This window comes from Poromitra crassiceps (assembly GCF_964638095.1).
Source record: "Poromitra crassiceps genome assembly, chromosome: 21".
Taxonomy (NCBI): domain Eukaryota; kingdom Metazoa; phylum Chordata; class Actinopteri; order Beryciformes; family Melamphaidae; genus Poromitra; species Poromitra crassiceps.
This window is the reverse complement of record NC_139638.1, coordinates 28,320,592-28,335,940: the sequence shown is the minus strand read 5'-3', so window position 1 is coordinate 28,335,940 and position 15,349 is coordinate 28,320,592. Positions and strand designations below refer to the sequence as shown.

Sequence of the window (15,349 nt, the reverse complement as noted above, 5' to 3'; positions counted from 1 at the left end):
CAGGAGCCTGTCTGTGTGTGGTTACTGTCAATGGTGGTAGCAGACCTGTGAAGTTCCAGCTTGTGGTGAGAGTCTCTACAATTAATATTATTTATGATTATTTATACAATATGATTTGTGCCACTTTTGTGAAAAGAGCTTAATGCAGGAATAGGAAAAGATCATGAAAGGATGAATCCAACCCATCTCTTTCTAAATATATTGTGTTTTTAACAGGATTGTGGGAATATACTTTGAGTGGGAGAAAGGGTCAGGTAAGAACATTTATGTTTTCTTCTTTTTCATTATCACATGTAAAATATTTTAATCATAATGCTGTTATGTTTGCCCTACTGTAGTTTATTTTCATCAATCTTGGGGGGGGGGGGATCTGAAAGTAACTTACCAGCCCAGCCTAAAACAGGACTAGAAATTAACCACTAATTTATGAATTTATGTTGAAGACCAACTGGGATGATGCATGAACATGATATAGTGGTGGATATATTCACTTGTTTAGATGAACTCTATTAGGTGATGAGGTGATGGTCGACCACATGAACTTGGCACATGGGTCTGATTATACTTTATTTGGAATTACCACACAGAAGTAAGCCGTCACCATGAGTACGGACGCGGAGATGGCGGTTTATGGCAAGGCCGCCATTTACCTACGTAAGCCAGAGAGGGAGAGGATTGAGGCTCAAAGCGCACCTTTTGATGCCAAAACTGCTGCCTATGTGGCCGATAAGGTGGAGCTGTACCTTAAATGTACAATCCTGTCGAAAGAGGGTGGCAAAGCCACCGTCAAAGTCCATGACACCCAAGAGGTAGGCTAAGGTTTCATGAAACTCACAGCAATGTACCTTACTGTTGGAATTTAACCACAAACTGAAAGTGTGTTTCAATATTTCAGGAGATAACAGTTAAGGAGGAGGATGTCCACCCTATGAACCCTCCCAAGTATGACAAAATTGAGGACATGGCAATGATGACCCATCTCAATGAAGCCTCTGTGCTGTATAACCTCAAAGAGCGTTATGCAGCATGGATGATCTACGTAAGATACTGTGCCTATGGAGTAAATATTGTATATGGAATGAAAACATACTGTACTGTAAGTAACCACATCTCTCTCCTCCCCTTCAGACTTACTCTGGGCTGTTCTGTGCCACTGTGAACCCCTACAAGTGGCTCCCAGTGTACGATGCTGAGGTTGTAAATGCTTACAGAGGCAAAAAGCGTATGGAGGCCCCACCCCACATCTTCTCTGTCTCTGACAATGCCTTCCAATTCATGCTGATTGGTATGTCTTTGAGAATATATAAATTGTCAATAAACAGGATTCATGTTACATAGATGATTAATAATGAAATAATAAAATAAATACTATGTACTTATTTCCCCTTATACAGATAGGGAGAACCAGTCAGTCTTGATCACGTAAGTTTCCCATCTGATTATATATATACAGTATATGTGTATGTGTATATGTAAAGAAAAGTGTTCCAGGTTACTGGACAGAGCTTTTTTGTGCAAATACAATGAATACAAAAATTAAATAAAATCCAATAGCCTATATCCCACAGCTCATGCATTTACTTTTCCAAAAGAAAACAGGTGCAACAGAACATCAAAATTATCCATGGACAAGGAGTTTATAGCCTGGCTCCAGACCAGTCCTCTTGAGTAGAGGGGAAATTAGTTTATGAGTTACAGTAACGATCTTCAGTCTGAATATTAGGCGGAGTTTACACACAGTCCGAAATTTCGTATGCGTTTTTTTTTTATCTGCCGTGCCATCCGAAAAAAAATCGTCACGCACAGAAAACCTTGCACACTTGTGAGTCCGATGCATTTTTATTATTATGTCCGTCGTTCTATTTGCAATACGAAACACATAGTCTCTCCTGTATCCACGTTACAACATGACTGACAGGCTGAGGCAGCAGCGCTGATGTGGAATGGACTGGAGAAGGCAGGTCGGGGAATGGTTATACTGGACACAATGCTCACGTTCACCTCGCCAAGCCAGCTGTGCGCTATGGCCGGGTGCAGCAGCACTGCTTCCCGGGTAGAGAGAGCAGAGAGAGGGGGGCCAGTGAGGTGAAGCGAGCCGCTCAGACTGGACTCCAGCTGAGCGGGACTCGGCCGCACCTCTGTCTCCACGGGTTATTTTCGACTTGCATGTGTGACAAACTGCGAGCTTTGTCTACTTCACTGACGGTGAAAAGATTCCACAACGAGGAAGGTATGCTGGCATGTGTGGTGTGGTGGCTGGGTGCCTGTCGGTGCTTTGGGGTGCGCGCACGTCACGTGAAAATCGGCTCACAGAATCGGCTATTTAGAGTGACCGGCGCAGATCACCGATCGAGGCCGATCACGTGAAAATCGGCCATTTCCGGTCACGTGCCGATCGATCGGTGCATCCTTAATATATATATATATATAGTATATATATAATAATATATATATATATAATACCATTATTTGACTGAATTTCTTCAAATCTATCTATACCCAGTGGAGAATCTGGTGCTGGAAAGACTGTGAACACAAAGCGTGTCATCCAGTACTTTGCAACAATCTCAGTGGGGGTGGGAGAAAAGGCCTCCCAAGGATCAGGAAAGATACAGGTATACTATTAAGCTAGATTTCTCAGAACATGGAAAGTATTTGTGGGAAGGAAAAAGAAAAATCAGATATCAATGTTAAAATCTAAAACCTGAACTATAGGGCTCACTGGAGGATCAGATTATTGCAGCCAATCCCTTGCTGGAATCCTATGGTAATGCCAAGACTGTGAGGAACGACAACTCCTCTCGCTTTGTAAGTATGGAAGCAGTTCTGTCTGCAACCTCTGTCTGTGTGTGTTGGGGGGGAGGGGTATCATTATATATCACCAGTGTAGAGCTACATTAAATACTATGCTCCTTCAAACAGGGTAAATTCATCAGAATCCATTTCGGCGCAACTGGTAAACTGTCTAGTGCTGATATTGAGACATGTAAGTAAAACGTTTCTATGGTGACTGGAAATGGCTGCCACAGTCAGTGGACCAGATTTTGAGTTATGAACAACCCTTACAGATCTGCTGGAGAAGTCCAGAGTGACATTCCAGCTTCCTGATGAGAGAGGCTACCACATCTTCTTCCAGATGATGACCAACCACAAGCCTGATGTTCTTGGTAAGATGAGTAACTGATCGTGCTAACCCTAACGCAAACTGTTTACATAATCCATAATTACTCATTCCTTTCTACCTTTGTAAATCTCCAGAAATGTCGCTCCTCACCAACAACCCCTATGACTTCCCCATGTGCAGTCAGGGTCACATCACTGTGGCCAGCATCGATGACAATGTAGAGTTGGATGCCACTGATGTGAGTGATGTTCAGTTCCGACACATTTTCTCATGCTTTGTGCATTAAATCATCATCACCATCACGGTTTCTTATTAATTTTCTGAAGTGATTTTGACTCACCATTGACACATCATTCGAATACAGGAGGCTATTGAGATTCTGGGCTTCAATGGTGAGGAGAGGGTGGCCATCTACAAGTTTACTGGTGCTGTGCTCCACCATGGTAACATGAAGTTCAAGCAGAAGCAGCGTGAAGAGCAGGCTGAGCCAGACGGCACAGATGGTGAGTTTAAACTTCACCCCAAAGTGGATAAGTCTGAACAGCTTTGAAATTAAATTTTCATTACAGCAGTTAAGTTTGTATTTTCTGTTATATTGGCTTTGACAGTCATTGTCACATATCTATAATGTATTTCATGTGGATCTTTCAGAGGCTGACAAGGTTGGCTACCTGCTGGGTCTGAACTCAGCTGAGATGCTGAAGGGTCTGTGCTACCCCAGAGTGAAGGTCGGAAATGAGTTTGTCACCAAGGGACAGACTGTACCTCAGGTGAGCAAGATGCATCATTGTCTTGTTTCTTTAGTTTACACATCTTCTTTAAACAGAGAAGTTTAAGAGCCTTACAGCTTGAATAATTTAGGAGATAAATTGGGGGGGGAGGGGGGGGGGATCATATTGATAATTTAGGATTCCTCATTTGGCAGGTCATTAACACGTTCAGTGCCAGCGACGCCAAATGGCGTCATAACTCCAAATTGTTTTTTTGACGGGGGGGTGTCGATCTAAGCTTCTTACGTCGCCTCTAACAATATTGTAGCTATTGGAGGTCGATAACCTATTTTACAAACCCATTAGGTGGCGACAGCACTCTCCTGATCAGAGAAAAAGGAGCCAAACACACAGAAATAGTCACTGGTGAAAATGAGGAAATCGCATTGCATCCGTCCGTATGCATCGACGTGCCTCCATAAACGAGCACAACGCCAGCTGTGCCCCCAGCAGCAGCATCCGCTGTCACAACTGAGCACTTCCATGTACGCTGCAACAGCACATTCACATAATCAGCATTATTATTCCGAACTGGAAGCATGCCAGCCCGTGACAAACACACGCGGAACCAAAAAGCTGAATGTCGCGCACCATTCACTGTGTGTGCGCAGCAAACTCAGCAGAGACTGAGAGCCACCAGACACATAAGACACACCCAGGAGGCGTGTGCAGTTGAGGGGGGGGGGGGGGGGGGGAGCACGGAGAGCAGCAGAGCAGCATACACTTCACCCAGACAGACCCAGACATCAGAAAATTAGCTTCAGAGTCAGAGATGTGCTTGAAATGTTTAATTTCACAAAAGGCTCATTATCTCAGCTCGTAGAAAAAAAGGTATGTTTTTCGTTCAATCAAGCTATCTTCTCCGGCTCATAACTAAAGAACGGAAAATGGGATCAATAAACTTTTTTTTGCAGGTGATAGAAGAGAGTCTCATCGTTATTTGTGCGTGTTCAGTGTTTACATAGTAATTATTAAAAAAATTATATGACTGTTTTAAAATGCATTGCGGCCTATGTGGCACAGCAAGCAACCTTTTGCCCAAGGGCCGTGGCACTGAAAGTGTTAATACAAAGAAATTCAATTATGTGAAAGCATTCTTATTTTTTACTGATTGCTTGTGAAGACATTATTGTTAGCTGTAAAACACTGTCTACTATTAAGAAAAACCTAACTTTGGATTACACTGCTAAATTATGTAATGTATCTACCCTTTTAGCAAGTCGGGAGGAAATGGGGAAGTAGTGGTGAGGTAGGATATTGGTTAAGGGAAATGATTTGGCGAAAATCTATTACAGTGGAAACTCAAACATACATTTGTACATTCTGCCATACAGTACACTCACGTACGAGGCTTGAAAATAATTCTTACTTTTAAACATAATTTTTTATACATATACACGCATATACACATACAACACTTAAGAGCAAGGGGTACACTGCCATTTAACATTTAACGGAGCACTTTATAATCCTCCTGCCCAGCTGCCCCACACACAGACTAACATGTAACCCCCCCACCCCTCCCACGCATACACACACACGCGCACACACACACACACACGCACGCACGCAAGGAATGCGAGTTTCACCTGCTGCTCGGCTGGAAGCCTCTGAAGGCTATTTACATATGAAAGAAAGGGTTCCCATCTAATATTGGGACAGAAATAGAACATATGACTAAGGTTGGCAGGGACATGGCTAGATCTGTCACATCTGTTATCTACATTGGGATAGATTTCTGACAGTCTGGCTTTAGAATAATGGAGCCTGTGTGCAGCACCTTGAATTGTATGAGACCCAGACGTTGTAGAACTAACCCTATCAACTGCTCCAGGCCACCAATCATCAGAGAACTCAATACCTATTTCCTCCTCCCAGGCTGATTTAGCTTTCACAACACATTTGTTATTAAATGACATAATGGAGGAGTAAATCTGAGCTATATGTGATCTCTGATCGAGTGAAAGATTAAGTAATCTATGTGCTCAGGTTGGACTAAAATTGATTCACGCTAATGTCTACTTTCTTCAGGTCAATAACTCAGTGAGCGCTCTGGCTAAGTCCATCTATGAGAGGATGTTCTTGTGGATGGTCATCCGCATCAACCAGCAGCTGGACACCAAGCAAGCAAGGCAGTTCTACATTGGTGTGCTGGACATTGCTGGTTTTGAAATCTTTGATGTAAGTATCCATTCATGGTAATGGATAGACCGTTTAATTTAATCATCTTTGATAGTTTTATCATGTATTGCTGCGAGAGGTTAAGATAATCCTTTGTCCACTAACAGTACAACAGCATGGAGCAGCTGTGTATCAACTTCACCAATGAGAAACTGCAACAGTTCTTCAACCACACCATGTTTGTCCTGGAGCAAGAGGAGTACAAGAAGGAGGGCATCATCTGGGAGTTCATTGACTTCGGCATGGACTTGGCTGCCTGCATTGAGCTTATTGAAAAGGTACAGAATAATGTTGTGACTATGTAATTATTGTTTGAATGCTTCATTACAACAATGGCTCTTCATGATGTATCTCTTTGCACCTTTCATACAGCCGTTGGGCATCTTCTCCATCCTTGAAGAGGAGTGCATGTTCCCCAAGGCTTCAGATACGACCTTCAAGAACAAAATGTATGACCAGCATCTTGGCAAAACCAAAGCATTTGAGAAACCAAAGCCCGCCAAAGGCAAGGCTGAGGCCCACTTCGCCCTGGTGCACTACGCTGGAACTGTGGACTACAATGTTACTGGCTGGCTGGACAAGAACAAGGATCCCCTGAATGAGTCTGTTATCGGACTTTACCAGAAGTCCTCAGTTAAGCTGCTGCCTGTCCTGTATCCACCTGTTGTTGAAGGTACAATACAGTATAACTTTATAACTCTGATTAAGGTCATGGATTTTTTATTTTGTTTACTCAGTGGGGCTCAATCATTAACCTTACCAGCAGGGAGATGTTTATGGTATGGTGTCTTCTCTTTCATAATGTGAAATACTGGGGCATAATTAGCTTTATCACCTTTATCCTCTTGCCCATACCTCCAGCCCATTTGATCATTTACATATCGTGAAAGTAATTCAGAAAAGTACATGACACCACAAAAATTACCACCATGTCTAGTCAGACAGTATATTGTAGAAATTAATTAAAATTTGTAATAATTAAAAGTCAATAGATACAGTTCCAGGTCATTAATTATGATTGGAAACAAGGAAATGTGTAATAAATATGACTCACACACTGGCTTTGCAATTACCGCTCTGATTGCAGCTATGAAAGCCAGTCTCTAATAGCTAGCCTTACAGTATGATTTAGTTTATCATGGCACAAAAGAGAAGATGACCATGCATGCACACATCCCATAAACTGTTGTCTCCTCTGTATCCACTGTTGTTGATGTGATATACCTTTGAAAAAACTGAAAGAATTGTTTTGCAATATAGATTTCTTTCACCATGAGTTGATCTAAAGTTTAGGTTTCCTCTCTACCTTAAAATTATCAATTGAAAAACAGAGACTGGTGGCGCCAAGAAGGGAGGCAAGAAGAAGGGTGGTTCCATGCAGACTGTGTCTTCAGCGTTCAGGGTAAGAAGGTTTAAGAACATCATCAAGTCTCAGTTTGGAGTTATAATCAAATGTATAGAACTTCACAAAGAACATTTGGTTTCATCTTCTATCTCTAGGAGAACTTGGGCAAGCTGATGACAAACTTGCACCGCACCCATCCCCACTTTGTGCGTTGTCTCATTCCCAATGAGCATAAGACTCCAGGTACACTGTCAGCTGACATGATCTTTCTAGTGTCTGATCTTAATAGTCATTTAGTGAATCATTCTGATTGGGATTAATTACTTTCTCAAAATTAACAGAACTTTTCTTTCATTTTCGTTTTTACAGGTATGATGGAGAATTTCCTGGTCATCCACCAGCTGAGGTGTAATGGTGTACTGGAGGGTATCAGAATCTGCAGAAAGGGCTTCCCCAGCAGAATCCCCTATGCTGATTTCAAGCAGAGGTATTGTTGAATGTTTGATAAGGGATTTCTGATGCAAGATAAGAGGATTAAGTGCTCACTATGAACACATTGTCTCTTTCAAAAAGGTACAAAGTACTGAATGCCAGTGCGTGCCCTGAAGGAACATTTGTTGACAACAAGAAAGCCTCAGAGAAGCTGCTTGGATCAATTGATGTGCCTCATGACGAGTATAAATTTGGACACACCAAGGTGAGTATTCAGGAAGACAAAATAAAAAAGTAGTGTAGTGACCTTTATAATTTAGTTCCAAATCAATCAACGATAATGGCATGTTTTTTTTTTTACTGTATTCAGGTCTTCTTCAAAGCTGGTCTGCTGGGTGTCCTTGAGGAGATGAGAGATGAGAAGCTTGCTTCTCTGGTCACCATGACTCAGGCTCTCTGCCGTGCTTACCTCATGAGGAAGGAGTTTGTTAAGATGATGGCAATCAGGCATGTAGAAGATAACCATTCTAAATAAATATTTCTGTCATTTACCATCCAAAAGTGGCTTTATCCATGACATTAATTTTCTTCTTTTCTATAGGGATGCTGTTTTCACCATCCAGTACAATGTCCGCTCATTCATGAATGTGAAACACTGGCCATGGATGAAGGTCTACTACAAGATCAAACCTCTTCTGCAGAGTGCTGAAACTGAGAAGGAGCTGGCCGCGATGAAGGAGAACTATGAGAAGATGAAAACAGACCTGGCCGCGGCCCTGGCTAAGAAGAAGGACCTAGAGGAGAAGATGGTGTCTCTTCTGCAGGAGAGGAATGATCTGCAGAATGCGATGGCATCTGTGAGTAGACTTCACTAGCCAGCTGTCTTTTTGTTGTCTTTTCTGATTTCCCCCCCATGTTCTACCCAATTGTACTTCGCTAATTTCCCCCCCGCTGTCCCGGTCGCTGCTCCACCACCTCTGCCGATCTGGGGAGAGCCGTAGACTAGCACCATGCTTCCTCCGATACATGTGCAGTTGCCAGCTGCTTCTTTTCACCTGACAGTTAGTATGGAGGCGTCTCCACCGCTTCTGGACCTGGGGGTGTAAACCAAGGAGACGGAAACATGTGCGCCAAAAACATCATAATCCTCGATTAATTTTCCGATGCAAAGTTTCTGTATTGGCTTAAAAGATGTGATATTGTAAATCCGCTAAGTTTCTACAAGAAATTCTTCGTAAACTTTGTTTGGTACTGTACGTCCATCTTTTGTTTTGTTGTTTTTTATCCTGTTTCCGATGCCGAGAGGTGTAATTCAAGGATAATGGAAACCAGGCTTTTCTCCTCGGGAAGAGCCTGGTGACGCGAGGTTACCTGACAGTGGGGAGCTTCACTGGCTGGACGTAGCACGTGGGAGGATCACGCTATTCCCACCAGTTCCCTTCCGCCCGGAACAGGCACGCCGACCGACCAGAGGAGGCGCTAGTACAGTGACCAGGGCACATACCCTCAATCCAGTTTCCCACTCACAGACACAGCCAATCATGCATTTATGGAGGCCCGAGCAAGCTGGAGGTAACACGGGGCGCGAACCTGCGACCCTCATGTTGGTAGGCAGGGAATCTACCACTGTAAGAGCCCTAATTTTATTTTAAGAATTACTAATATAAAGAGGGTAGGATTAATCTTATATTTTACGTTTTGCCCAGAATATGTTAACATGTTACTTCCTTTTTGTTTCATTATGAACTAGGAAGGAGAGAATCTGAATGATGCTGAGGAGAGATGTGAGGGACTTATCAAGAGTAAGATCCAGCTGGAAGCCAAACTCAAAGAGACAACTGAGAGACTGGAGGATGAGGAGGAAATGAATGCTGAGCTGACTGCCAAAAAGAGGAAACTCGAGGATGAATGCTCTGAGCTCAAGAAGGACATTGATGACCTGGAGCTTACCTTGGCCAAAGTGGAGAAGGAGAAACATGCCACTGAGAACAAGGTTCATGAGTCTCCATGCCAGCTAATAAAACAAATAAAATTAGAATAATCAGCCATTTTAAGCTAAATATTTATTTTTTAAAAATAGGTGAAGAACCTGACAGAGGAGATGGCCTCTCAGGATGAGAGCCTTGCTAAGCTGACCAAGGAGAAGAAAGCCCTCCAAGAGGCACATCAGCAGACTCTTGATGACCTGCAGGCAGAGGAAGACAAAGTCAACACTCTGACCAAGGCCAAGACCAAGCTTGAGCAGCAAGTGGACGATGTGAGTTTATGAAGTCAGTATGGCAAAAAAGATAGGTTGGCTCTTGAACTTGATAATTACAAACCTGTCTTAATGTGCAGCTTGAAGGTTCCCTGGAGCAAGAAAAGAAGCTCCGCATGGACCTTGAGAGAACCAAGAGGAAGCTTGAGGGTGATCTGAAACTGGCCCAGGAAAGCATCATGGACCTTGAGAATGATAAGCAGCAATCTGATGAGAAAATCAAGAAGTAAAATTTATTTTATTTTTCATTTCTTCTATTCATGACAGACCCAATCACATGTGTTTGATGATCTGATAGTTTGGATGGATGGAATGTTATTAAATATTCTCTATACTATCTACAATGCTCACAGGAAAGACTTTGAAACCAGCCAGCTCCTCAGTAAGATTGAGGATGAACAGTCCATGGGTGCTCAGCTTCAGAAGAAAATCAAGGAGCTTCAGGTGACACATTTACTGTACTACGTAATATTTTTGTATTTTAAAAGTTTCATGGCTTTTAATTAAAGTGAACATTTGCTGCAAATTATCATGTTTACATACAATAGGCCCGAATTGAGGAACTGGAGGAAGAAATTGAAGCTGAGCGTGCTGCTCGTGCCAAGGTTGAGAAGCAGAGAGCTGACCTCTCCAGAGAACTTGAAGAGATCAGTGAGAGACTTGAGGAGGCTGGTGGAGCCACTGCTGCTCAGATTGAGATGAACAAGAAGCGCGAGGCAGAGTTCCAGAAGCTGCGTCGTGACCTTGAGGAGTCCACCCTACAGCATGAAGCCACCGCTGCTGCTCTCCGCAAGAAGCAGGCTGACAGTGTTGCTGAGCTGGGAGAACAGATCGACAACCTCCAGCGTGTCAAGCAGAAGCTTGAGAAGGAGAAGAGTGAATACAAGATGGAGATCGATGACCTTTCCAGCAACATGGAAGCTGTTGCTAAAGCAAAGGTACATGATATATAATAGCAACAGGTTCATTGATATATTTTTACTAAAATATTTTAATGTCAAAAATCTAATCTCAGATCCAGAAAATAATGTAGATACTGAAGACATTACAAATATTTTTTGTAATTGCTCTTAGGGAAACCTGGAGAAGATGTGCAGAACTCTTGAGGATCAACTCAGTGAAATCAAGACCAAGAGTGATGAAGCTCTTCGTCAGAATAATGACTTAAGTGCACAGAAGGCACGTCTCCTGACAGAAAATGGTATGTATAGTTCACCATTCAAACAGGGTATTCTGCTGTGTGAATTTTCAGAGAAACTGCGTATACAAAACTGATCATTCCAATATTCACACAAGGCGAGTTCGGACGTCAGATTGAGGAGAAAGAAGCTCTTGTATCCCAACTGACCCGAGGCAAGCAGGCCTCCACACAGCAGATTGAGGAGCTGAAGAGACAGATTGAGGAGGAGGTTAAGGTAAGAAACGATTGAGTGTCCATTGATAAACTCTTGTTTGGAATTTGGACATTTTTCACACTTAATCATCTTTAATTTAACAGGCCAAGAATGCCCTTGCCCATGGTGTGCAATCAGCCCGCCATGACTGTGATCTTCTGAGGGAGCAGTTTGAGGAAGAGCAGGAGGCGAAGGCTGAGCTGCAACGTGGAATGTCCAAGGCCAACAGTGAAGTGGCCCAGTGGAGGAGCAAGTATGAAACTGATGCCATCCAGCGCACTGAGGAGCTTGAGGAGGCCAAGTGAGTAAAATCAAAATCCACACATCAATGCTTAGTTCAGAATTGGAGCACAGTAGTACTGTATGCTGATATATTTAAAATGTGTTTAAACATTTAAAAGATTGTTTGTTTAGTTCTGAAATATTGGGGTGAAATGGGACTATGTTTTAAATTACAATTTGAAAATTGTAAAGAGACTGCATCCATGAATACTGCCCCTCCAACATCTATCAACCTCAAACATCTCGGCTTCAGTTACTTATTTTCATTGAGGGACAAATTACAAATATTCAACAGGAAAAAGCTTGCCCAGCGCCTTCAGGAGGCTGAGGAGCAGATTGAGGCTGTGAATTCCAAGTGTGCCTCTCTGGAGAAGACCAAACAGAGGCTCCAGGGTGAGGTGGAGGACCTCATGATTGATGTGGAGAGGGCCAATGGGCTGGCTGCCAACCTTGACAAGAAGCAGAGGAACTTTGACAAGGTAGGATTGTTATTTATTCTTGAAGTATAAACAGTTGTTTTTGTATTGATGAATATGAAACTAAGTCAACTGTATGGGTTGCATCTTATTCAGGTCTTGGCAGAGTGGAAACAAAAGTTTGAGGAGGGTCAGGCAGAGCTTGAAGGAGCTCAGAAAGAGGCTCGTTCTCTCAGCACCGAGATGTTCAAGATGAAGAACTCCTATGAGGAAGCTCTGGATCAGCTGGAGACCCTGAAGCGCGAGAACAAGAACCTGCAACGTGAGTTCCTCCAAGATAATGTTTGAATTTGCTGTTAGGTTGGCTTGAGATGAGAACAGGGCAGATCAATATCTAATGTACATTAATTTGAAGTAGTGTGGTTTCCAGACCACATTTCAATCAATCAGAAGGCCGCCTTCTTCGCATAACCTGGTCAGCCCGTGACGTCAGTCAAGTATGACGTCAGTTATGACGTCAGTTGACGTCAGTTCATCCTAGTACATATAGCGAGGGTTCTACATCACCTCCCTCTCTGGCCGATCATCGCAGCAGCTGCCATCACAGCTGTTCATCTGCTCTGAAGCTGTCCTCTGAAGTTGTCATTTCGCCCCACCCACCTTCCCAGTCCACCACCAACGAGTCTTGACTCCTGAAGAATCCCCCACGTGGGGGCGGAGAGATTCTCTATCCTAGCCTATACAGATGTCCTCCTCTCACCTCATACGCCAAAGTAGTTGCCATGCATGCCATTTGCTAAATAAAGCTTGTTAAATCTTACCAACTGGCCTCCCATCATTAAAACAATATCAACTTTCTGCAGAGGAGATCTCAGACCTGACTGAACAGATTGGCGAAACTGGAAAGAGCATCCATGAGCTGGAGAAGTCCAAGAAGCAGGTGGAGACAGAGAAGGCTGAAATGCAGACAGCACTTGAGGAAGCTGAGGTAAAATTTCTCGTAGACTGGAGTTTTAACATTTTAATTGTTAAAGGATGGCTTTACTGGTAATCAACCCACTTTGTATCATTAATAATCTCGAAAATATATTATATTACAGCCGCGCTGCACTGCGGCTGCCCACTGCTCCTAGTTCTAGGAAGGTTCCTAGTAGAGGATGGGTCAAATGCAGAGGATGAATTTCCCCATGGGGATAAATAAAGGATAACTTCATTTAACTTAATATAAGCACATGACATGGGCAGCCTTTTTCTTCTCTTTCTGTTTACCTCATGGAGAAAAATGCTCCTGCTCCTGTCTGCAGAAACTCCGCCCCGACCAGCGGCAAGTCATTAAGGCTCGTTAAGGCTCTCAATGCATTCTCCACAGAGAATTAATCTTTTAATACTCCATTTTTACAGTGAAGTTGATATGAGCGCTGAGTATAAGATTTTCATTGCAGGTGACAGATGTTTGCATTGTTGCCGGTATATGACAATAAACTTGAACTTGATGTGCTGCATACTTAAAAAATAAACAATAACAGCCGCCCTTGGAGCAGATTCCACGTCTCCAGCAGAACTTCCGTGCGTCAGAACGGAGCGCTTTGCCAGAGGAGGAAATGGGAGATCTCCGTGAGCCCGTGTGCTTATATTAACGAGATTATTAATGATAGAAAGTGGGTTGATTACCAATAATTTAAAATACAATAATACAATACAATACAAAAATACAATAATTTTAAATAGTTTGTCAAACAGAAGATTGTCCGTTTATTCTATTCAAAAGGTAGGAAGGGCTCTCATTTAATAATTTTTAAATCATTAGGGAACACTGGAGCATGAAGAATCCAAGATTCTGCGTGTCCAGCTGGAGCTCAACCAGGTTAAGGGTGAGGTTGACAGAAAGCTGGCAGAGAAAGATGAGGAGATGGAGCAGATCAAGAGGAACAGCCAGAGGGTGACTGACTCCATGCAGAGCACTCTTGACTCTGAGGTCAGGAGCAGGAATGATGCCTTGAGAATCAAGAAGAAGATGGAGGGAGACCTGAATGAGATGGAGATTCAGCTGAGTCATTCTAACCGCCAGGCTGCTGAGGCCCAGAAGCAGCTGAGGACTGTCCAGGGACAACTGAAGGTAGGACACACAGCAGTTGTGCAGACATAAATAGACGTTGTTAGTGGAGCCACATTCTGATATTTCTGTAAATCATTTTCTTGACATTCTACTTTTTTATTTTTTTTTATTAGGATGCCCAGTTGCACCTTGATGATGCTGTCAGAGGACAGGAAGACCTCAAGGAGCAGGCTGCCATGGTGGATCGTAGGAACGGTCTCATGGTGGCTGAAATTGAGGAGCTCAGGGCTGGTCTAGAACAGACAGAGAGAGGCCGCAAAGTGGCTGAGCAAGAGCTGCTGGATGCTAGTGAGCGTGTTGGCCTTCTGCACTCTCAGGTAAACAAACAAAATAATTTACTCACTAATTCTCCAACATATGCATTTGTGTGTACTTATGAGTGAACTTTCTCCTTCTAGAATACAAGCCTTCTGAACACAAAGAAGAAGCTGGAGACTGACCTGGTCCAGGTCACGGGTGAAGTAGATGACACTGTTCAGGAAGCAAGGAATGCAGAGGAGAAGGCCAAGAAGGCCATCACTGATGTATGTTTAAATTGCAGTTGTTACTTTCTTTGTATTACTCTTTTTTTGTTTTTATTAACCTAATACACATTATCTTTTCTAGGCTGCTATGATGGCTGAGGAGCTGAAGAAAGAGCAGGACACTAGCTCTCACCTGGAGAGGATGAAGAAGAACCTGGAGGTTACTGTCAAGGACCTGCAGCACCGCCTGGATGAGGCTGAGAACTTGGCAATGAAGGGTGGCAAGAAGCAGCTCCAGAAACTGGAGTCTAGAGTAAGAGAAATATGTTTTGCATAGGAAATGTACGACTGTTTCAGTAAAGAAATGGATTATTAATGTCTGATTCTTTTCTGAAGGTGCATGAGCTGGAGGCAGAGGTTGAGGGAGAGCAGAGACGAGGAGCAGATGCTGTGAAGGGTGTCCGCAAATATGAGAGGAGAGTGAAGGAACTCACCTACCAGGTATAATCTCACTTAATGCTGATGCATCCATATCAGTCAAATATACATAGTTATTACTAGACATTTA

The 15,349-nt window shown here is 43.0% G+C and overlaps 1 pseudogene across 1 annotated transcript; it reads left to right on the top strand.

The window, feature by feature from the left end:
- The first annotated feature begins 602 nt into the window (after positions 1-602).
- LOC310795835 (myosin heavy chain, fast skeletal muscle-like) lies at positions 603-14,201 on the top strand (annotated as a pseudogene). The gene is made up of 32 exons: positions 603-809; positions 896-1,039; positions 1,129-1,285; positions 1,395-1,422; positions 2,504-2,615; positions 2,716-2,808; positions 2,923-2,986; positions 3,069-3,167; positions 3,259-3,362; positions 3,489-3,627; positions 3,776-3,894; positions 5,926-6,075; positions 6,183-6,353; positions 6,448-6,748; positions 7,407-7,477; positions 7,576-7,663; positions 7,790-7,907; positions 7,994-8,117; positions 8,223-8,359; positions 8,454-8,709; positions 9,603-9,845; positions 9,933-10,109; positions 10,190-10,335; positions 10,463-10,553; positions 10,658-11,047; positions 11,184-11,310; positions 11,406-11,524; positions 11,608-11,804; positions 12,081-12,264; positions 12,358-12,523; positions 13,065-13,189; positions 14,009-14,201. The product of its transcript is annotated as a myosin heavy chain, fast skeletal muscle-like (transcript).
- The last annotated feature ends 1,148 nt before the right edge of the window (positions 14,202-15,349 follow it).